At 42.8% G+C, this 24,745-nt stretch overlaps 1 protein-coding gene across 1 annotated transcript in view; it reads left to right on the top strand.

Moving 5' to 3' along the window:
- The window catches only part of LOC146762364 (uncharacterized), a 47,797-nt gene that overhangs the window by 10,653 nt on the left and 12,399 nt on the right, over nucleotides 1-24,745 (top strand). The window lies entirely within an intron of this gene.

Genomic DNA, 24,745 nt, shown 5'->3' with positions numbered 1-24,745 from the left:
GAAGTGCTTTTGCATTGGATTCTAAGAAGTAGACTAAAAGTCGTCACAAATCTTGCAGTTAGAATGTTATCAATTCTACCTGCTGATACTCACAAGTTCCTGCCATCCTTCTGCCTCCCACTATCACCACCTGTTGTTTTTTTTAATCCACAGAAGGTTCTTTGGACTGCTCAGATGTCAGCAGCCTTTCCATTGCTTTACCAGAATGGTAAAGATTTGGTAAAAATTAGCTGAAGTGGTACATGCTGAAGAGAGAACTATTTGCGTTCTTGGTATGGATTAACATATTCTCCTGTTTGAAACTCAGAGTAAATTAAGTCATCCTTTTGTTTATATTGTTAGGATCAGAGAATCCTTTGAGTTGAAGGGACCTCTGAAGGCCATCTAGTCCAACTCCCCTGGGAAGGGGGAAATGCACAGCTAAATCAGGTTGCCCAGGGCCTGATCCAGCCTCACCTTGAAAGCCTCTGGGAACAGGGCATCAACCATATCTCTAGGCAACCTGTTCCAGGGCCTCACCACCCTCACTGTAAAGTTAGACCGTAATGGTGACTTTACAGCTGATTTGCATCACTGCTGGGCCATGTATAAGTGTGACCTGCTCCACTGGCAGTGAACAGATTATTATATACAGACAGATGAGCAAATGAATGGATGCTGTTTTTCTGCTAGAGACAGCCTGGGTCAGTTCATTGTCAATTGCAGTATCCTGAAGATATTCTGAAGCTGATACTGCGCCATTACTCCACCACCTGCTGCGCCTGGAAATAGGTGTTTCACTGTCCATGGTCCCATCAACTTTTTGGACACTTAAAACCACGGTCAGAAAGGATGCCAGTACGTCACTATTGGGATGTAATGCTAGATCAGAAGTAATCGTAGGAAAGAAAATGTCAAAGTCTAGGCTCAAGTAGTTATGCTGTCTGCCCCTGATATTCTTCTGCATAGCATGTGGTAGCTGGAGGTGGACAAACCATGCTTTGTGACAGAATGCAAAAATAACTTGTTCAGAAACTTGCATGTTCATAGTGAAGAGCAGCCTGAAAGCTGAGGCGTTTTTTGCAGTGCAAGTGACCAGCTGGATGCAGAAGGTCAAGGGACACCTGAACTCGTGGCCTTGATGTTTTGCGATCAGTCGGTTTCTTACATGTCAGTCCTTCAGAAGGTTCTTCAGTCAGTTCTTCATTTATCTTCTGACCCATTTCTTTTCCTTGCACTCCACATAATTGGCACTGTGCTCTGAAATGCAGCCAGCGTCTCATCCTCTGTATGAGCACAGGATATTTGGCAGATAGGAGCTGTTTGGGCAGGATCCTTATCTTTGCATTTGAGAAGACGTGTTAAGTGTGACAGACATGCACAATTGTGTCCTAGACTGTCATCATCTCCTTCCTTCTCATACCTGCCTTTTGGTCTCTTTCGTCATCCATTTAAAATGGTGCCTGCTTTACTGTGCTACTTCACAATAGCACATCAGTAGCCACAGGGAATCTCTGTATTCCATTTTAGCATAGCCACTGTTCATTTCCAGTAACTTCCACTTGTTGATTCCCTTCTCAGAGCCAGCTTTCCCAAAAGCTGTGCCAGTCTTGTCCTACATGAGATATGAAAGAGAAAATTACTTATCAAAGTGTCTTTGTTGGATGTTAACGTGGCACAGAAAAAGAACAGAATCTTTATTGTCCTGCTTGCCAGAGGACAGTCAGTGGTACAAAGCAGGCGGGGAGTGGGGGGAATGTTGTTACTCAGACAAACACTTTGAAAACACATCTTCAAATTGGAGGTATGGTATTTGAGCGAAGGTATTCAAGACATTTAGTTTTTCAGGACAGAACTTAGCACTTTAAGAGTAAAACTTGCATGTGAATGTATACACACCAGCGATGTTAATGACTGCTGTACTGATCAGAAGGATGACTCTGCTCATTTGGTTTCAGTGGGAGCTGTATGCTTGTGGAGTACAAATAATGGCAAATCGGGGGGAATACTCGGAGATAACATTTCTAAGCAGTGCCACCTAATGGTGCGTTTTAGAATAGAAACAGGTAGCTTTCATTCATGCAAAACATTGCCTCTATACAGCTGGGATCTCTGTCTTCCTCAAATAGTCACTTTTCTGTGTTTCCATAGGAGTCCTGGTCATAGTGTGACCTGTGCCCATCCCTATTAGGACTAACTACAGGGCAACAAATACAATCATTAGCCCTTTCCTCAAAGGGCAGACGTTCCCTCTGTACAATTAACCATTACCTCCTGCCTCTGGGTTCCTCCTTCCCACACTGCTTACAGAGGTGCAGTTAATGTTTAGGACTCCCATTTCTGCTGTGACATTTAGTTCCAACCCAGGGTCACAATCTATAAGCCAAAATCACTTGACTGACAGTCTACAGAAATCATCTACTTGCTGCAGAAGTTCTAGGGAAACAAGATGTTCCCTTGTGCTTAAGGACCTACAGCAAAGAGGGAAGGCTCAAGATGGATAAATAACTTATCATCTCCACAAAGTGTTGCTGTTGAGGGAAGCAGCTATGAGGCCGGCTTCCCAAAAATGAAGTCTTTCAGGCTGTGGAAACCGAACAAGTAACTCCACTTTCTGCAGGCTCTGTACTGTGCCACTGGATACTGTGGGCTTTCTCAGCCCAGCCATACGTAGCAAACATAGAGTAGGAAGAGTGCAAAAATATCTCCCACTGAGATTGATGGTCTAAAGTGGAGGTAGCTTCTGTAGCTGGGATGGAGGAGGGCAGCTTGCAGGCTGCAGAAAGGGCTGCTGTAATCAGGGAGCTGCCAGCCAGAGGCTGATAAGATCAGAGACACAAAAGTACCTTATGTAGCCTAGGAAGGGAGTGTTACTGGAAACGCGTGCTCCATGAGTATTTCTCCTCGGAAAAAGCACACAGACTTGACTGGTCTTAAAGATCTCAAGCTCTTCAGCTTGGTGCTCTTCACTGCAGCATTCCTGAAACTAAACTCCTATTACCACTGGTTACGCTTTTGTCCTGAGCACTCTGTGAACAAACAGGAAAAATGCTGAAAGACTGGAGCAGTATTTTAGTGTTGTTCTCCCTGTTGTCTTTACTTTTGTTTTTGTTTTCTGCTCATCTTTACTGCCTATACTTGTCCTTATGTAAAACCTAAGAAATACTCTGGTTTACATTTTTTGAAGGTTTTGAAGTACTTCAGTCCTGCTGCTCAGTGGTGCCAACATCCCTGATCCCTAAGCAGCATGGCTTCACGGGCTTGGATGTGATGCTGCACCAAGGGAAGATGATCTCAGAAAAATCCTTGCAGGAAAAAACTGATGTTATCATTCTGTTTTTGCTCTCATTTCAGTTTCTGGCATGATAAGCAGCTGCCTGGATGCCAGAAGCTTGTCAAAGCTGTCTGCTTTTGTGGCTGCACTGAATTCCCTGTGAAATCAATTTCAAATTAATGTATGCTCATGTGTTAATTACGGCTACTGGTACAGCTTGGAGACCTCTCTTGCCTGCAGTAGCCATAATAACTTCTATGATTGTAGTTACCTGGAGAGAGAAGGGTCACTGAATAACAGAAGAAAAGTGCTAGGGATGCTTTAACTAAATCCTAGATTTAAAGGTAACAGTTCCTTTCAACAACCTCAATGCAAAAAGCACAGAAAGGGAATTAAGGAAGAAAGGATTCCTAGCTGCCTCGCTGAATGAAGAGGAATTCTATTTCATGGAGGAAATATTGTTTGATATTGGGAAGGAGCACAGACCTCTAGCCAGAGCAGATAGGACTCATGTTAACCACTGCTGCAGTGCTGCTCAGTGCAGTTTGTTAGTCACCAGCACCCTGCTGTTCTCAGGGTTGATCTGCCATTGGTTTCAGTGTGGATAAAATGAAATGCAAGCCATTAGCTGGCTTCACCTCATTCCGTTGGACCACTTTATTTGTATGCAGTCCTTTCTTTGTTTTAGTACCCAGAGGGCACCTTAGCTTCCCCAAGTGTTGTACAGAGATGGACTGCTAAATTCCCTCAGATTCCAGCAATGGTCCCATTTATTGTGGATGACAGTAGAATCTGAAAACAAATATCTCATCAGAAATGTTAGATTAAATATAGCTACTGTTATGAATGTAGCTTGTTCACAGAGGTGCGTGTGTTATGTCCTTGGGCTACAGAGAGCTGTGAAGTCAACAGACACTAAATCACATTCTCTTTGACCATTAAAGGTAAACGTGAAGTTGTTCCTGAGCAGGGGAGCTAATTAATCTTGGTTTCTTATGGTCTCGTGCACATTCACTTGCAGACTTTCAAAAATAAAATTATACTATTATTTTCTGTTCTTACCATATATAGTATAGAATCCCCACCACATCCTGTATCACTTCAGAAGAACAGTGCTACGCTGCCCTGGGGCATCCATGGCAATTTCAATGCACAGTTCTGGTTTGGCAGGCCTTTCTATAATTTACACTTATGCTTGACATTTTTTTCTGTATAGTTTATGTTTCCCTTTCATTGTAATACACTGTTTTTCTTTCTTTTCTTCTTCTTATTCTTCTTAATCAAATAATGATTATATCTGTTTTTAAAAGGCTGGATATTAGGAAACATTTTGTCTCCAAAAGAGAGGTTCTACATTGGAACAGGCTGACCCAGGGAGGTGGTGGGATCACCATTCCTGGAGGTGTTCCAGAGCCATGTGGATGTGGTACTGGGGGACACAGTTTAGTGGGGAAATACTGATAGTAGGTGGACTGTTGGGCTGGATGATCTTGGTGATTCTTTTCATTGCTGTTGTTTGCTTTAACTTTCCATGGCAGGTGTGGTTTCAGTTGTGAAGTGCTGAGACACCAGCTTTCAAAACCTCTGGTTAGTATTTGTGGCTGGATTTAAAGATGTGCAGGTCTTCTGTTGCCTCCAGCAGTGTCTGCAAGCTTAGAGTATCTCCAATTTTCTAGTCATGAATTCTTGCTTTAACTCTTACAAGGTTTCATTGCTTGTTTCCATGCTGTTTCATTGCAGAGGTTTAGGTTTTGTGCAGATGTTGCTCTCCAGTTCCAAGGCTTACAAGAAATCCATGAGGTACCCATTGGCTTTAGTGAGCACTGGTGCCTTTCAGAGGACCAAAAAATTAGGAGGAGTCTTAAAACAGGTAAATCAGCAGGATCTCTATGCAAGGTACAACATACGACACCTTTTTCATCATGTATTCTGAAAGTACTGCCTTCCCTCAGATTAATGGATGTGATTTAATACCTAAACTAGTCTGTAGTAGGAGAATGTGATATGACCTTGTGCTTTCTACATAAAATCATAGAATAGCTTGGGTTGGAAGGATCCAGGATCAAGTTCCAAGCCCCCTGCCACAGCAGGTTGCCCAGGGATTGGAGAGTAACATCTCTCACTGTAAGCATCTGTCAGGTTCTGAAGAGCTGGCGTGGCAGTGAGCTGTCAGCTGCGATTTGTCCTTTAGCGAATGCCCTGAGATCAGCAAGGCAGCAAGTACTCACTTTACTCTTGCTCAAACACTCCTCTGGTATCATATAAAAAAGCAAAGATTTATGAGGAAACACAGTGCCATTTGGTGGTTTTGGCAGTGTGTACTGGATTCTTATGGCAGTTTCAGTGCTGCTCTGTTCAGGTCCATGGGGAGATCTCCACAACCGCGGCTTGTGAGTAGGCTTCAGATCCTGTGGTGAGATGTGAGCCTGGCTCGGTGTTTTTCAGTGAAAGCTTGGTTTTATTTGCTTCTCTGAGCTCATAGCGAGGATTTATAACCACTTGGCCTGAACACTTCAAGCCAGCTATGGGGGAAGGTAGCTGTGTGGGCAGCCGTGCTGAGGCCCACCAGTCCCAGCTGCACAGTGCCATGTGCCTGCTATATGGGCTCCATAGCAGCTGTGCCCCATGGCCTGGGCTATCTCTGACCCCTGTGGCTTTATGGAGATGCCCAGGGAAGTGAGGGGAGGCCACAATGAGCATCTCCCAGCAGCTATGTGAGTTCAGAGAGCAGCAGCTGCTGCTAAGCATGGGTCTGTGGCTTCAGGGCCTCAATAAGGCGAGGAGGGAAGGAACTTTTTGACTTCCTGGACACTTTTGCCGTCCCATGGGTGCCCAGTGCATCAGACAGTCTTCCTGCCCTTCTTAGGCAGTTTCTCTTATCTGGTAAAGTCACCAGGAGCTTTGAAACCAATTTCTGGATTTCATTTTTCTGGTTGTGTTGCAGTCCCCAAGGAGCCATTGTATTCTCGCCTGGCCCAGGCATTTAGCTTGCATGTAATCACAGAAGTTGTAAGCCTGCTTCATTAAAATAGACACATTTCCCCAGCTCTTGTCCTCAGTCTGTGAAGAGGAGCAGACATCCTGGGGTCATGACAACCCTCAGCCTTCTCCTTGGGCCCTGGGGATGAGACTACGGCTTGTCTGAGTGCCCCCATACTGGGGCTTCTGGGAAGCATTTTCATTTGCCTTGCGGTGTATGTCCATGTCCTTAATGCAAAACAATCTGCAGAAATGGAAAATCTGTTTACCTTAGCTACAGCTGAAAGCTTAGCCAGTCGTTTGCATCGCACTTATAATGCAAAATTGATGGTGTTTTGTAGCAGAACTGAAAGTATGAAAGAATAAAAGTGCCATGATAGATAGTTGGTTTGAACACGTTTCCTTTTATTTGGAACATTATGCGCCCTGGAAAAGCTTTGTTGACTCAGGTTGGTTTTGAACCAATCTCTTCAAGTTGTGGATCTGATCTCAGTTTAAAAGTACGAGGTTAAATAATTCTTTTCACCTTCTCTTGCAGCTCAAAAGAGGCAGCTTCATAGTTGCTGTTTGATCTGATTTCAAGGTCTGCCAGCATGCAGTTATTTTTTTGGATTAATGTGAGGGTTTTTTTCATCTGTTATTGCTGTCTTTGAACAAAGTAGCAACAACATTTTCAGGTACTGCATTCCTTTCTGGAAGAGTGTTCAGAAGCTGTTAAGCTATCAAATAAAGCAGTACCTAGCAACAGGCTGCTTAGGATATGTATGGATTTGATGCCATGTGCTAATAAACAACTCAGCGACATGTACACTACCAAATAATTTTTCTGTATTACAGGACAGCAGTGCAGATCTGGATCTCAGCCCTTTTATATATTTATTGTTTTGCAGATCACAGGTGATTTCGATTTCAGTCTGTTGTTTCTTATAGCTAGCAAGGCTTTTGCACAGTCTGGAAAGAGGAAGATCCCACCAAATTAAACTGTTCTATGCTTAAGTTGGCAACAGGAAAGTAGAGCTGGGTGTCTAAATGTGCAGAGCCCACTTGGGTGCTACTTGCAAGCAGCTCCAGGCATGGACTCTGCCCAGCAGAAAGCCTTGTCCTCTGTCCCCTGCAGACTCTCCAGCCATAGGAACCAACACAGCTGCTTAGACAGGGCTCCTGGGGGAACATAATGCCACCCAGGCCTTGGACTGGGAACTGTGCCCAGGCAGAACTGCTCTGCTACGGGGACAGAGGCTGGGTAAGCTTTGCTATAGAATCACCATTTTGAAATTTTAAATGAAATTTGAGTTTTTAAGCATTAATCGTTTTGTGGAATGTGAGAAAACTTTGAAGTTTTCTTTTGCTAGGAGTTTAGAAGGTGCTCGTTACCTCCTAACATCCAAGTCATCTTCTGAGTAAAAAAGAAAGAAAGAAATAAGTAGAATATGAATCAGTTTGTCATTAAAACAGCATCAAATGCTATGGGGATGATAGCTTTCTTTTAACTTGTTCCAGTGGCAGAAGCCAGCACCTAGATGTGCTTGTGTTATCCAAGGACTAGCAGCCAAATTTTAGCAGATTATATGACAGATAGAGTGTCTCAGAATCCTTATGGACTAGAACACAGGGCTGGATTTGTCAAGTATGATGCCCAGTTTCTGGAGGGCATTTGGTTGACGTCTAAGTAAAGACATGCACTGTTTGTGAGCTAACCAAGTTAGCTGCATCAATATGTGCTTGTTTTGAGCTCTTTACATTGTGATAATGGCTTCATTTCCTTTTGCTGAACGTTTAGCTCAGAAGCTGCTGTTTCTGTCATGCAAGTGACATCCAAACCAATTAAATGCAATTTTAAATGTGTATCCAAAGCCACTTTTCATCTTCAAAGATGAGTCTTGCTGTGCTTTTGAATACCTGCTTTGGTCTCTCATCAGTATTTAAATGCAGGTCTCAGTGTTTTCCTCTGGAAATTAAGGAAATAAGGTTTCCTTTAGAAAAAATGTTGTACAAAAATGTTCCTAGTTACTACTGTCTTGTTTTCGTTGTCACTGCGTGCACAGATGTGAGAGTTCATAAATAGCTTTTGCTGTGCTGTGTTGCTCAGTACAGCCTAACGTACTGTAGAAGTGCTGTAACTGAGGAGCTACATCTGTTGTGCAGCACACTCAGGCACAACCTCAAGTGCATTTTCTTCACAGTTTACATATCTCCTGTGTATTGGGAGCCACAAACGTTCAGTCTTTAATTAAGATGAAGGAAAGAAAGGATGGGAAAAACACCACCGTCATCTCTCACTGCGCAAGACTGTATGACATAAGGCAGTATTTGCTTCTTGGTGACAGCTGTAAAATAAAAGAGATCAAGAAAGGTCTGGAACAGATCGTTTTGTCTGCTTGAACACATTCTGTGAGTTCTGTATTTTAAATGAATTAAGTTAAAAAGCCTCGTTCACCTGTAGCCCCTTATTGCTTTAAACCTTTTTCAATTTGAATTGTATTGTTCTCAGTTCCAGAATGTAGAGCTTTCGAGCCATTAGTGAAAAGATGTACTTCCTGGAATCTTACTGCCATTTCTTTTCTTACATTTTCCTAGGAAACATCTAAAATCCTGTCCCGAGGCAAAGAAACAAGGTTGTTTGATTTCAGTTTTGTGCTAATTATTTAACTTCACCCTTTTGCTACAGCTGTCTCATGATAATTGGTCCCAGTTTCTTGGAATAAGCTCTACAGGCACCTGCAGGAAACTGTAAAAACAAACCAAACTCTTCAACCAGGAATTTGTTGAAATGAATGACATTGCTGTGTACTGAATTTACACAGAGCAACATGCGGTCCATGAAGCCCCCAGTACTGCGGCTCTCCACACTTATCTTCTAACAAGCTCACACATCATTTTCAGTGTGGGCCTTCAGACTTTACATTTCCCATCCAGAACATATCTCCCCAATTTAGTTTCTAGGCTGGACTAAGATACTGTCTTTGACAAGGGATGGGGAAGCTGATTTGTAGTGAAATGTGAGAAAGTCAGAGTCCCGAGGCAGAGTTAAACCTACTGGCAATCTGCATTATCCTATGTGTTTCTAACATTTTTCCTGTTCTTGGGCAAGCACGTATTGGTTTACACAAACTAGAACCCATCCAGTGATACGTGCTTTCCAAGTACATTGGTAGTATGAGGACTGCATTTTTTTGTTGCTCCCAGGTAGAACAGGAGTATCCTGCAGGACTCCCTGCATTGCCAGCACCCGCATCATGTGAATCTCCACTGCAACAACAAACACAGCACTTGTCTTCCTGGCAGGTAACCTTCCTGATCTCTACATCATTCACCTGCTGCCAGGGTGAATGAAATGGAAGGTGTAAGGGCTGCTCGCTGTCATCTCTCTAAACCACAGCAAGGTGGCAGCGTGCCTTAGACCATTCCCGATGCATCAGCAGCTGGCAAGACATTAGCTGCCCCTTCCTTGCGACTCCTCTTACGTCCTTATGTCTGGCACAGACTTCTTCGAGGGCAGCCCTGAGTGTGCAGGAGCCATGACAAGAAACATTATTAATTATAACAGAATTATGGCTATACCATGACCCACTGTGGGTTCCTCACGACAGTAGGTGTTAGGTCAGATTGTGTGGGTCTGTGCTACCTGCTGGATGTCTTTCCTGCCCCCCAGAACTGCCTCCTTTCCTACCAGCCAGCTGCCCAGGCACTGGCCCTGCTGCTCTGCGCAGCATGTAGAGAAGATAACAACTTTATATTCTTATGGAATAACTTTTATTTGTTGGTTTTGCCAGCTGAAATGCAAGCTTTTTGCTCTTCGTTGCATATGCAGTGTGGGGAAGTACTGCTGAATCTTTTAGTTAAAGCAAGATTCTTATCTTATGCTTTCAAACTTCTCAGAGTCAAGATACCTGCTTTCCACTGGAATTACATTCTTGTATCACCTCTCAGCCTCACTTAGTGCTCGGAATTAATTTGCTGCTATTTTTACTTCTTAGTTTTGACCCTGGGACTGCATGTGGACAGAGGCAAACTTGCTGAAAGTACCTGTGGAATGAAACGAGCTTAAACTGGTGACTCAGTTGTGCAACATATTCTTGTATAGATCTGTCTCCTTAGTGAGATGTCCTACAACTAACAATTGCAGAGTCGGATTCAGGCTTGGATTCATTGCAAGTTCACTGAATTTACAGCAGATTTGGTGGTTGTAAATGCTGTCACAGTGCTTCAGGATTCAATACATTTCTTCTGCTAGAGCCACCCAAGGGGGACAGCCCTGTCTGGAAGGAAGGCGAGACTGGTGCATAGCTACCAGAATTCTTCAGCAGTCTGCAGTGAAGGAGTGCAAAGCAGATCTCAAGCTGTCCTCATCCCTCTGGGGAGATCAGATGGCCAGGACATTGGCTCATCTTCCCTGAGGGAGATGTTTTGTTGGGGAACACTGATTCGCAACGAGCCATTTCTATAGAAATCTGATTGCAGACTGGAAGGAATCCATGTCTGGCCCACAGTCTGAAAAAAAAAGGGGCTGTGGTAGATGATAAGTATATGCAGTCCTTGGCTGAAATGGGTACCTGTGATCAGGTTGGCAAGCAGAGATATCATTCACAACGTGACAAGTCTCAGGGCTTGCATTTTTTAGTTCCAGAGTGTGTTTCACTGCTTTAAACTGCTTGCATAACAACAGGAAATCAAATCCAACTTGGAGGTTTAAAGTGTTTGCTCCATGAAAATCCTCTGAGTTTAATCTTCTTTGGAACATATATATGATTCAGTGAGAATTAAATCTCAGCAGAAGGTTTATGAAGCATGAATGTATACATAAGCAAATGCACGCACTTGGATATGCACATCTGCACACACTGCATCAAAGTCCTGATGCAGTCCTTAAAAGAAAAAATAAAACATTATTTGGCTCAGAATTATAGAACTGAATTGAATTCCCTTGAAGTAATTTGGGCAGTGCACAGGGCTTATGGTGTTGTTTTGTTTTTTTTTTTTGCACATCTGTATAACTGTACGAAATAGTAATTTCTTCTACATTTCAAAGTCAGTAAGAGATGAGGTGTATATATTCATTGGCTCACTTGTTTTTCAGTGGTCTTCAGGGAGCACAGATGTAAGCATCTTGCCTAATTGGGGCTGCAGCTGCTCAGAAGTACAATAACAGTTCAGACAGAACTTCCTAAACCTTGTTCCAGACGGATCAGCACAGCCAGCTGCTTTGAGATCATCTATCATCTACAGCTGAGAAAGAGGGAGCACCATTTGCTCTGCGTAGAATGGGATGCAAGGGGACTTATAGCATATAATTCTATTTTCAGTACTGCTTGTGTACTTCATGCACAGAGAGAAACTACTTCAGTCCTCTATGGAAATCTTTTACATCTGCCTTCCCTGTTTTTACTCTTGTTTTGAGGGGTGTAGTGTTAATCCCTAATAACACGCAGAGAAAGAACCCCCATTTAAAGGATTTCATTTTATCCATTTATAGTAGCAGTTTTTGACTCTTTGTGGCATACTGCATAAAAGACACTATGTGGAATGGAAGCAAAAGATAAACTGAACTGGAAGAATGAACAGACTTGGGGAATCTAGAAGTGCTAACACCACTTCTTAGCTAAATTACTAACACGTACTTTGGAGTAGTCCAAAATTATATTGGAATAATTTCCTGGCATTCAAACATATCTGAGAACTCCTACTATTCTAATTCTAGCTTGGTTCTTCCAGTGAATAGACTCCAGTAAATGTTACATTTTGTTCTCATTTTCCTTATACAGACTTTGGTTTCAATTTACATAAATCATAAGCTGTGGGCTGTTTTTCTACTTCCTCTGTTGGTCGTTCTGTGTATTTTCCTGTACGTGGTAATGCTCTGAAAAGATTTACAGTCTTTTTGAGGCATACTGAAGTAGGAGACTTATTCCCCGGATTTATGTTCCCAGTGTTAATTGCTGTACTTTATAAACAAGTTCAGCCAGCTGAAGCCAGAATTTTATTACATTTTATGTTAAAGATGATGAAGATAGTCAAGTGAACTGGCAGACATGCAGGTCCTTTTTATTCCATGCTTTATGGTATGTGTCTGACACAGGTTATCTGTCTTTGCCCAACAAATCAAAATATGGTAAAAGCTTGTTCACACCACTTCCGAGTGCTCTTATCTCACAACACATGCAGTGCTTGGTTGGCCATGAGCCTGTTAGAGAATTGCTTGACTGACAGTACAGGTGGATAAACTGATTTGAAAGTTGGTGCTATTGCATTTTTTCCACTTTGGTGCTGCTTCTTATTGTTTAACAACTGTACCTTCCTACCGTTTCTCCTAATCCTTAGCAATGCAAGTGTATTAAATCAGCAGATTTAATAACAGACAATAGAAGTATGAGTTTTAATTTGAATTCCAGTTTAAGTATGGTGCCACAAAATAACATCATCAACCAATCAATCAACAACCAATAGGTGTACACACTTGTTACCTCCAAAGCCTGACAAAAGTAGGCTGGTTTGTCTTCTGTCTGAATCTGTTGATTCCTTCCCTGTTAGAGCCCATAGGAACAAGGTGCAGACTGAGCATTCTCTCATAAGCCTCCATTCACTTCATATCCTAATTTAGCAGTTGTAACACAGAGTGGTAAAACACTTCTTTGCTAGCTATAGTTTTGCCAGTTCTTCAAAAAAGAGAACATGATCATCTTGTGCTTTAAAAGTAGGCATAATTAAATCATTGGTAACCGAGAAAACAAATTAAAAGTTCTTTCACTAAAATAATTAATTTGCAGTGTTAATTTGCAAAAACCTGGGGGATGATGAGGATTGGTCTTGTGATGGGTGTTTAATTTGATGCTCCTGGTGCATGCAGTGCTGTAATCCTAATGACTTTCAAATGATGGAAGAAATGAGCTGTGTTCATCTGCCGTCATCTGAGAATCTTGCTTGCATAAATCAAACGCTGCAGTCAGTTGAGAGGACTGATGGCAAATGACAGCACATAATCTCGTTGCAGTGAATCTGTATGCTCTCTGCAGATTATTACTGAGTTTCTTTTCATCCCAGCAGATTCTGCACTTTTATTTTTCTGCCTGTAATGTCCCAAACCTTCCTCCCAAACACGTATCACCATGCAGCTCTGATACCAGCAAGCAGCACACTGATGGATGGAGAGAAGAGCTGGGGAGGAAAGGGCAAAGGGCCACGTAGCCCCCCCATGCCTCTGCCCTATGAGCAGATATTCAGCCTGTAGCCATAAAAGCTTCATATGCTAGTGCAGTAAACTGGAAAACACCATGTTGTTTTTAATATGCATCAGTGTCCACTTTTATTTTTTCTCGGCTTATCTCTCATTTGTCTTTAAAACAACATGCCAGCAATTAAATGATTTTGCACAGTAGGTCAGAAGTGCATCGATGGCAGCTATATATTAAATGTGCTGCTTTATGCTGAAGGTTGAAACCCGCTCCTTTGGTGCCTGTGGCGAACTGCAGGAGGGCCTGTGTTTGTCCTTCAGGCCAGGAGTGCGTCAGCAAGGACTGGAAGATGGAGATGCCTTTGTAAGCACAACCCTTCCTCAAGGCCAAAGTGGTACTGCTTTCCATATTGGGCAGCGGTATCTGAAGCAAACAAAAAGGACCTGCAGATATCTTGTATGACACGTATTCATACTGAAATTGCTGTGGCCTCTGGATTACCTTTGCTTATGTAAGGCAGGGAGGGCAGCGAGGCGGGAGCAGCGCTCTCTTCACCCAACAAGCACAGATTGAGGGTGGCAGTGAGAACTGGCAGGGACCAGGAGCTCTCTTTGGAGCCTTCCCTCTCTGCTTCCCTGCCCCAGGTCTGGGAGCACAGCCAGCCCCACAGCTCCCAGCAGGCTGCCGCCGACAGGATGAGCTTGCCCATGTCAAAAGGGTTTCATGTTTTCCTGAAAACAGTAAATATAAAACATTTGCAGGGACAGTGCAGCGTAGCTTCCTGCAGGCGCTGTAATATTGAAATGATGTTGGTTTAGCTTCTCTGTTTGAGAGAAACATATATTCTCCAGATATTCTTAGCTGCTGCGGAGCTGAGATTCCTGAATCAGCACTTGACGTGAGGAGGGGACAAGTATGAGAGGTTTGGTGTTTCCCAGGCATTTTGTGAGCTGAAAACACAGCTTATGTCTGCAGCATCTTACAATAGGGAAATGTCAAAGCCATGTGCTGAATCTCTGTTTTTCATTTGCCAGTGCAGGTTCACAAACAAGTGCGGATCCCTGTGAAGTCCCTTGCTGCTTCTAACGCATCTGTTGCCTTTGATTTTCCTATGTTTGGTTGATATTAATTGACACTAAAAGAGATACTGTTATATTTATTTTGGAGCTCATTTGGTGCTAGAATAGCCAGTGAGAGTACTTGGACTCTGGAGGACTGTCACATGCAGGGACTTCTCCAATTAGCAGCAGCTCTCCACTGGCTTGTTTGCTTAGTCTCTGGAAGTATGTCAGCTTCATTCCTCTTCTTTGTCATTTGAATATTTTTTCTCCCTGTCTCTTTGCAGTAGAAGCTGTAATGTCACTCAGCTACTGCTCTGCCTCCGTCCTCTCTGTGTCAATCAATTCGTCTGGGACAGAGAACAGCTCAGTATTATAGCCTCACCTTTGCTCTGGCTCTAACATTGCAACGAAGGATGTAAACTAGAAAGGAAATAAGCTGTGCTTTGTCTGGGATGATCTGAGCCCTGGGCCTTCTTCAGCCACTCTGCGGTAGTCTGTCCTGTCTGAGAAGTGTGGTGCCCAGGCCATGTGCAATGCTCTTGCTGAAGCATTAGCATCTACGTCAGAAACAGAAGATTTCAATGTAAAGTTTATTTTAGGGTCATCAGTTGGTTGTCTGGTTTTGCAACAGCATGACATGATTGTGACATTATCTATACACACATTCTTTCTGGTGAAACAAGTATCCATTATCCATATTGTATTTGTGCAGCTGATAACTTCAAGTGTACTCTTCTTTGTTCATACTGTATAGGATTGTATTGTGGAATCGGTGGAAGTCTGTTCCACTGATTTCTCAAATCCTTTTAAATCCTAATTCTGCCTTCCCATGTACTCACAGCACCTTCCAGATGTTGTCTGTATTGTGCATAGGAAGTACATATACTCTGTTTCCCTATCTGTGTTGGAGACCTAGGAGAACATCACATGAAACTCCATTCCTGTTTAGCAGCAAAGTATTCAGAAGCACTTCCTAGCTGGAGGTTTGTATTGTGAAAGAGAACAGAAAAGCTGTGTATTAACTGAATATACAGAGAATCACCACTTTCTGTTTTATCAAGAAGGGCCTTTATCAAGCCGTAGACAGAAGACTGAAACTGTCTCTCTCTGATAAATTTGCATGATCTTCTTAACACTGTACAACCTTCTAGGTGCTTGCAAAAAGAACTCATTTCCACTGCTGTCTCTGTGTTCCCTCTGAAGCTGAGTGAGGCCAGGAAGCTGCTGATCAGTTGGAATATTCGTTGTTCTCAGAAAGACAGTAAGCTTTGTGCTGAATGGAAATTTCAGAGCACAGCCCACCCAATTCTTAGGTAGAGTTAATGAGCACTCCGTTTCACTTTAATTTTCACAGCAGAAAGCCACATTGATCTGCATTTTTACTAAAGCTGTGCTTTCCATCTATATTTTTGACAGAAGATTCCTGGCAAGCATACATCCAATAACCACCACTGAAAACAGTGTCCTTTATTTAGCGAGTTATCATGGCACTGACAAATGTGGCAGTCTACTTTTCAAAGTAGTGGGAGTTAGAAAGCAGAGTCCTACTGCTGACGTGAAAGGATTTATATGTCTATAGCTGTTACTACTGGGACTTCTACATACATCAGCCCAAATTCATCCCACATAGTCTGAAGCTTAAATGCTAACTCCTCTTTGCACAGAGTATAGAGAACTGTTCTATACCAATTTGAGTCTTACAGTAAAATAAAACAAGTTATCTGGGTGAACTTGGGCTACAGAGAGCAAGTAAATGCATTTTGAAGTCAATGATTTACTGCATGCATCAATGCAATCACTTAACATTCTGGAAAAAAATGCATAGTCCTCACTAAGATTAGAAAGGTCTGAGAGATACTCTATCTGTAATGAGCTTTGGCCAAAAATATAATGGCTGTGGCTGTCCAAAATGCTCAGACTAAGAAGACGGGCTGATCAGCCAACTAATGTAGGTTGTGATCCAAATTGCACTAAAATTAATGGATGGACTGCGACCTCATAAAAGTTGGATTGAGCTATAATTGTTAAAGGAATTCACTAAGAAAAAAAGGCACTTCAGAATATTTTTATGGCTGTTCAGGAGTTATATTTAGTTTAAAAGTTTCAGTTCTCTTTCTTAAAATAGTGTTTGCCTACGGTGAGCTTGAAACAACTGGGCTGGTTTGCAGTAGAACAGAAGTTAGCGAAATCTTAGTCTGTTCATGTCTCTCCTCAAAATGTTCAGCTTAGGATTCCTTCCATATGATTACCCCAGCAAATTTGGCCTCCTTCAACTTTTACCTTGGTTATTTTTTTTGAACATTAGCGTCTCACACAATTTCAGCTCACTAGTCTTAGGAGGAAGGTGAATCACTGAATCAAGCAGGTTGGACGGGACTGATGGATGACTGTTCCTTCAGCTCAAAGTGGGTCTGGATAGAGCAGATTGCTCAGGTACTCTGCAGCGGAGTTTTGAATATCTCCAAGAATGGAGATAGCACTGACTTTCTGGACAGCCTGTCCCATGGTTTGGCCTAAACAAAGCTCTGTTGAGCAGATGATATCCAAAACAGAACTCTGAAAGAACGACCTTGCTGTGACCTCAATGCATGCACAAGTATCCCGGGTTTCCTCTAGCAAGAAGCAGGCATTTGGAGTTGTGAAGAGGCCCAGACAGACAGTCTCTGCAAACACATACAGTGTCCCAGCACTCTTGGCAGCCTGTTAGAAGCTGACTAATGCATACTTGTTCTGTGGTCTTGTTGGAGTTTTTCAAGCAAGGTGAAAACCCAATCTCAACTTGATTGCTTTATTTACCATTGCATTTTGTTTGTTTTTGTTTTTCCTGATTATAATTCTTTGTTCTCTTTGGCTGCCTCAGAAGTTGCTTTCTAGCGTTGTTCATTTGGATCAGTGAAGAAAACCTGCAGGAGACTGTGATGGATGTGGAGCTCACTGAGCTGGCTGCTGAGTTTTTCTTTACTTTGATCCAGTCACTGTGGTGCTTCCTGTGTGTGTAGTTGACACCGGCTCAGCAGAAGGCCTGTCTACATGCAGGCAGGAGGGAGGACATCACCTCTGATTGCCTTTCAGTGAACATTTGGAAATGAAGTTGGCTGTGATAGTAGTCTCCATCCCTGCTGTCGTGATAGCCTCCATCCTTGCTGCTGCTGTGAAAATCAGTTTGAGGGGATCAGAAAGCCCAGAGGAACAGCACATTGTAGTTGCAGAATTATAGGTGACTCCTCTTCCGTTCCAACCCAGTCAGGGCTGGCATGGACTTGCCTCTTTCAAGATTTACCTTCCTCATTTCTTGAGGCTTAGCCTCATTTTGCCAAGGTGGGACTGCAGGCAGCTGCCTCCTTCTCCCCCTCTCTGTCTGTAAGCCTGTGGTTAGCACCTGGAGGGACTGAGCCTGCTTTTTCTTCTTAGGGCCTCCTTGAGATGCATCAGTAAACCATGCACATCATGTTATGGGAAACATTAGATGCAATAACTTTATTACAAGGTCCAATTTTTTTGTTTTGTTTGTTTTTACTCACATAATGAAGATTAAATATAATATTGGTTGAAAAGATTCCTTCCATTTTAAGAAGCATGCACTTACGGGGACACTCATTGCACTGTGCTGGTTTCAAAAGGACTTCTTTTTGGAATGACTGTACTCAGTTCTTGCCTTCAAATACCAAGTGTAGTTTCTCAAGATACAGGAGAGAGCTGGGAGAATAAGAATTAAAAGACTCATTATTCAAAAGACAAAAGCATTGGAAGTGTATATTCTAAAGTCTCCAGGATGTTTTCTAAACCCAGGTCTTGAATCTCAGCCTTTTCTTAAAATACTGTGATCCTGCATTGACCACCCTTGCTCTGCATCCCTCCACTGACTAGAGCAGCTGAAACAAACCTTGGTTGGAGCCTCAAAACTCAAATGTTAATACTACTAATTAACTTTTGGCATGGTAAAGGGGCAAGAGTATTAAGATCGATTTTCACTCTGTTTCACTGTTTTGACTGATTGGTTTGTTTGGATGTCATTAAGCTGCATACGGCTAGCAAAAATACAAGCACTGCACTGTGAGCAGTGGAAGTAATTTATGGCTGCTTAGCTAGCAGTCCAAATGTTAATTTTTTGCTGGTGTTTAAATTAAATGACAGCACCACTTTGTTCTGTTCTACAGTATCCAAATAAATTGATTATACAAGTGCAATTAAGACAACAAGCTTAATCTCTCCTTTTATTGAGTAAGTTGGCAGCGCTAATATTAGCCCACAGTCTTCATAAGGTGGTTGAGAATATTTTACATTGCTTTGCAGCACTTTATACAATTAAACTTTATGAAGAAAAATTGTTCAGTTGTTTTTAGAATGATAGACCTGATGTCCACAGCATGCAGGTAACATTCAGGTTTTAATCAAGGCACATCATCAGTAGAAGGTGCTTTGCAAAACGTATCTTAATGCTGATGGTTTTAATCTCAGTTTTACATACCTGATGTAGCTCATGTTCGAACACTGTTTAAAGCAGTGGTTATGCACAATGCAGTGTCCTCAGATCACAGAGCTCAGCTCTTAATTAAAGTAATGCCTTAGGGAGTTAAAGATCCTATTATGAACGAAAAAGTACAGGAAAAAAACCCCAAGTATTTCCTGACAGGAAAAACGTTAGGAGCAATGCATCTCTTCCAGCAGAGACCAAATTATAGGCTCAGCATGTTCTTCCTGCACAAGAACTCAGTTAATGAACTTTTTTTAAAGCCTACAAAGACCTTGGCCTTACAGAACTCCCACCTTCCTCCTTCAGCTCCAGCTTTTAGCTCTTTTCTCACTTGTTCTTCTACAGCTGCATTGTAAATACATTTGAAAGTCTTTGGAGCCTAGCTCAAGAAATTAACCATTTCTGTAGATTTTTACCCTGGAAATTGTATGCAAAACTTGGGATGATCTGGGAATTTTGTATTCCCAGGTCATCTCGGTGTGGTTTGGTAGCTATGGAGCCCTTCCATCCTCTGTCAGCAAAGACTGCAGCATCTGTAAGGCTTTGTGTAGAGGAGGGGAGAAACTGTTTTGTCTTAGGAGTTAAAAATAGCTTCTAGTTTTGCTTTCTTTGTGGTTTGCTTGTTTTGTTTTGTTTTTCAGTTATGTTTGATAGGGAGTTCTGCTGGGAATAGATAGACATGTTGACATAAACTCTGTACAAGTAAACAAAAATAGGCCCCCAGGATTTAGCATTAGATGGCAGTTATGTGTTCAGTGCTGAAGTGAGAGAGTACTCTGCAATGTTAATACGCTTCATTTGGGCTGAAGTAGGTAGCGGGATGGTCCATGGCTGGAGAATACATGCTGCACTTCGATCATTATATCACTGTGGAGTAAAAATCTAATTAAGGTGCCTGATAGAAAACAGTGCAGGGAATGTGTTTACAGGAAGTAGAGTTAAAATTACTTCTAAAAAGGGAAATGTAGTTGAGCAGGAACCAGCCTGAAGCGAGCTAAGTCCTGTTGGTGTGTTTTAGCTGTCACTCAGAGTTTCCTCAGTGGGGAATACATTGTGGTGCTGGTTTGTGGCCAGAATGCCAGGCAGACTGGATCGCTTGTAAGTCTGCTGGTTTTACATCATGCAGAAAGTATCAGGTGTGAGCAACAGAACCATCTCCCTTGGTCAGATCCCTTGTAACTAATGAGTCTGGAATTGTGCAGGACGAGGGAAAGAGCCTCTGCTGTATTCAGACATCTGGTGACAAACAGCAGAGGAAGGGAGCAGGGAGGAAGGCAGCAGCCTCCCCCACACTGTGCTTTCTGTTGCTCCTCTGCACTGGTGTGTCTGCCTAACTCTATGCAGCATCTTAGTTGGTGTTGCACTAGCTGGGTGTGAGTGCCTGCATTCTGGAGTTTTCATTTGTTCTCAAGCTGAAAAAAAAAAGATGCTAGAAGTGGTTTTATGGTTTAAAACGAGGAACTTGGGATCTGAAGTAGAAATCCATTTATAGCTTTATAAAAGTTAAAGGGTTTTTTGATTTCTAATACAGTATGTGCTTAATGAACTACTCAGTGTAGACTTAAACATAATTCAGGGGAAATGGAAGAATCCTGAGGCTTCCCAGGGCTAGGTTAATGCAGATCAAGCCACATCATGAGTGCAGTAGTCTTGCTGGACTTAATAACTGCTAATTCAAAGCACGTCAGTCATTAACTGTTCATCTTTTTAGTCTTCTTTTTTAGAAAAGGCACTCGCATTTTTCATTTGCTGTTAATGAGGAGGATTTCTTTGCATAATTGCAGTTTGCGTACATCTGCAAGAAGCAGATCTGGGTTTTGCTTTTTGTTTTCTCCTGTTCCATTAAATCAGTCGCAGAAGAAACCGTGGAGACACCTGTGTGGAAGATCCAAGTAGCCTGCCAGGGCACCCTAAGATCAGACATCTGTTAGACTGGGCTAGAAAGAGCAATGCCGTATGGACACTGACAGAGCTCTTCAGATGTTTTTGTGTCGCACAAAGCTAGTTATGGGGTAAACATGTTGCACTGCTGACTGCCAGGGATCTGACAGCAGCTCCATGCACTCCCTAGCAGCTGTGGGTGTTTGAAGTCCCAGACTTCCATTATCTCCTCACAAATGTTCCCTCAGTTCCTAGGTGGTAAAACTACTTTAAAAAAAAAAGATCTCATTTCATTTATTACATTTGGTTCTCTGGTAGGAATCTGTCCTAAAGGCAGTGCCACTGATGACAGCTGAAACATGCTGCTTCATTCAAATTCAAGTGAGTGTTAGTATTCGGGCATGATATTTTAGCCATCTACTAAATCCAGCTTTAAAAGTAAAACTCTTATTAAAGCTTAAAGACTTAAACCATTCCCCAAACTTGTCCTGGCAGACATTAAAACTAACAGGCCCTTGAGGTAGTTTAATTTAGCTGTTCCTATGGCAGGAGTTCAGCAGATTCCATTGGCCTGCCATAGAATCAGTAAGTCAGAAAGGCAGTATTGCATCCTGCCATTGTCCTGCCATTCAGCTGTGCCCTCTCTCTTCAGAAGACATCACAGATATGGGGAAATGTAAATAATTTCTGCAGCCTTCTGCTAAGCAAGACCCTTTCCAGGAGCTAGTCCAACCTAAATCACAATGTGATGAGAGTGAAGATGAAAGGAGAAAGACTTAAATGCCAGCCTGTGCAGTATCCACCTCATGAACCTTTCCCACCTCCTTTGGGTTTACTATCCCACCCGAGGAAGCTTAAAATCAGACCAAGTGCAGATGTTGTGAATACAGTTCTGTATTCTGAGTGCAGAGCTCTGTGTCGCCTCCTGACTCTGCTCCATTTTTAGCTTCAGGGTAATGTAGTGCTCTTATGATTTATTACACCAAACATTCTGGCAGCAGAAAGGATCAAGAGTAGGTGAATCCATTATAGCTGTTATCTAATTCCTTTTGAATGTTAGAGACTATTTAAATAAAAAGCCACCCTCCCCCTCTTTTTTTGTGTGTGTGCTCTGGAGACACACAAAAAGGACAGCCTTTACCGACTAAAGGGATCTGGAGCACAGGTCTGGTGGAGAACAGCTGAGGGAACTGGGGTTGTTTAGTCTGGAGAAGAGAAGGCTCAGAGAAGACCTTATCACTCTACAGTGACTGGATAGGAGGTTGCACTGAGGGACATGGTCAGTGGGCATGTTGAGGGTGGGCTGATGGCTGGACTGGATGATCTTAGTGGCCTTTTCCAGCCATAAAGATTCGATGATCCCGTGATTCTCAACAAGCTGCATTCAGCCCACAGAGGTGGATGCTACGTGGCATGGGCTGTGTTTGCATCCTGACTGTCACGTACTTGGCAGTAATGCTACCAGTGATTAATGGTATGACATGAACTGTATGTGCTATTACCAACATTTATGGGTTTTGCTGCACTTTTGATGTTCATGAAAGATCAGAAAATAGGTTAATTTATAACTGTCAGCTGTGTAGACCTTGCAGGAGAATACAGCAGATTGGCTTCACGTACCTTGCAATTTTCCTTCCATTTGGAAAGGTTGTACAGGCTGCACCATACAGATGGCACACAGCAAAGCTGCTTTGGTTTCTGCACTGTCAGTGCTACTGGATAAGCATCAGTAATCTGTCTTTATTTCTATAGGGCATGCTTGTTTGCTTGGAGTTTGCTTCAGTGACCTGGATGAGCTCAAGTGAAATTTCATGGGTGATAGATGCACCAGTCAGGCAAGATTATGAGGAAGGACTGTCTGATGCTGTGGATGGCGGAAAAAAAACCACAGTGGTACCTACCTGACTGTGAGAAGGAAAGCTGCAAGGTCTCAGCACTGACTTAAGTTATCCAGTAGTTTTCGTATAAGCAGGATACTTAAGAAATGGGATCCTACCCTCCCAGAAGGGATAATTTTCAGTAGTAATTAGTGCCATAAACATTAAGTCCCAGCGGAGAAACTGGCCTGCTTTGTGCTTGGATTTTATAATGTACTGTAATGGTGTTATTGCAAATATCAGTGTGCAGATGCTCTTGGCTTCCTCTGACCTAGTGTCGTTCCTATGGGAAGATGGAGTCTGTAGTGGTTGCATCCATTTCTGTCCACTTTTGTCAATCATGGTGTCTGAAAAGCAGCAGCTCCCTTCTCGCTTTGGACCCTCTAGAGGTGCACTGTGTTATTCTCCAGCCTGCTACTGCTCCAGGTTGAGATTCACATATTGGTTTAAGTCAGCAGTAACAACAGATTGCTTCTTCTCCAGTTTTTGTACCTTGGAGAATCTGTGTTGAGGAATGACACAGTTTATGGCAGTCAGAGGTTGAGACACAAAGCACAGAACACTTGCCCAAGGAGCACAGGGTTTCCCTCTTGTTTCTTCTCTAGCACCTCCAGTTTGTGCCAGCAGGGTGAAGGTGCTTGGAGTGGAGGTAGGCTGGTCTCACTGTGAATCCCTTATGCCAGGAGATTACTGTAAGTACCAGTGAGCTGAGGTCAGCAGTCAGTCAGGAGGCTCAGGGGAACTCGTATCCTGCCACGGGGGTTCCTGGGTGGTTTCTGTGCCCGGTGTGGTGCAGCACATCAGAGTAGCGCACTGCAGTCTTTGCAGCTCTGATACGTCTATGTAAAGAAAGCCAAGAGAATTCTTCAGCACCTTGCTTAACTCAAACCATTATTTGATGTGTTAACTTAGGTGCTATTTTGAGTTCAACAAGAGATATGATGTTAACTAGACCTTTGTGTTGCCGTTACTCCTTCAAACAGTTCCAGCATTACAGGATTTGGTGTGGTGTCACCTTATCTCCCTTATTAAAGCCTTTCACCACTGAAGTATTTTTAGCCTCATAGGAAAGTACTCAGGAATAAAAGGAAAGAGTCTCCTAGCGGATAAGAAGAACTTAAGTATGGCTTTCACTTCAGCAGCTTTTCTGACAGCCTTCGACTTCAGCTGTCTGGAGTGTTTGAAAGGAAGAGCCCCCAGGTGACTGTTGCCCAGCTGAGGCCATCAGTGCTAGTGGCCCTGAACCTCTGTCATGGGCTGTTTTGCACTAGGACTGGAAAAGCGCAGATAAGGAAGATGACTGAAAAGGAAAAAGGAAAAAAGGAAAAAAAAACCCAAACCAGCCAAGCCGCCTCCCTCAAATGTACGGGTTCATTTGAAGTCCAGGTGAATTGAGCCTTTCTGGAGACCTCAGCAGGCTTTGGATCACAATGGTATCTTCAAAAAACACAGGCTGAGGCTAAATAGTAAAGTAATAGAAACAGTAAATTAAGTGAGAGGTAAAGCCTGTTGGATCATATCCTTCATCATTCTCCATGAATTTCCCAGTGGTATTTATGCTGTTCTTTTCATCTGACTGTAAATCACTTCAGCAGTGAAGTTTCTTCCAGCTGTCAGAGAACATCCCTCAGCATGACAGAGCCGACTTCCCTAATTCTCAGCATCCATTCTCCTTCCCACAGCCAAAACCTTCAATCATATCCCAGCTGACAGATCATGCAGCATCTCACCTGGAGAACCTGAGATTGCCTTAGAGGACAACCTGAGGGTTGCTGCCTATCTGCATGTTTGCTTCTAAGTGTTATCCCCTCCCCTCTCAGGCTGCCACTCATCAGGGGTTACCTTTGCATTTTAATTTGCTTTTCCAGAGATATCCGCCAAGGCAAAAGCCTGCATACTAACACTGGTGCTTCCCACCTGGGTTGCTCTCTCAGTGAGTTCATACTGAGTCAGTGTGAACTGCTGGAATTGCCATGGAGAGAAGGGATGACACTCCCAAGTAGGGCAGGCTGCCTTCCTCCTGACAGCATAAGTGCTGCTGTTATTGGAGT

The sequence above is a fragment of the Coturnix japonica genome, chromosome 1, assembly GCF_054131305.1.
Source record: "Coturnix japonica strain WE chromosome 1, WE-NBRP24, whole genome shotgun sequence".
NCBI lineage: Eukaryota > Metazoa > Chordata > Aves > Galliformes > Phasianidae > Coturnix > Coturnix japonica.
Note: the sequence above shows the minus strand (reverse complement) of the source record. Positions and strands in the feature narration are given on the sequence as shown.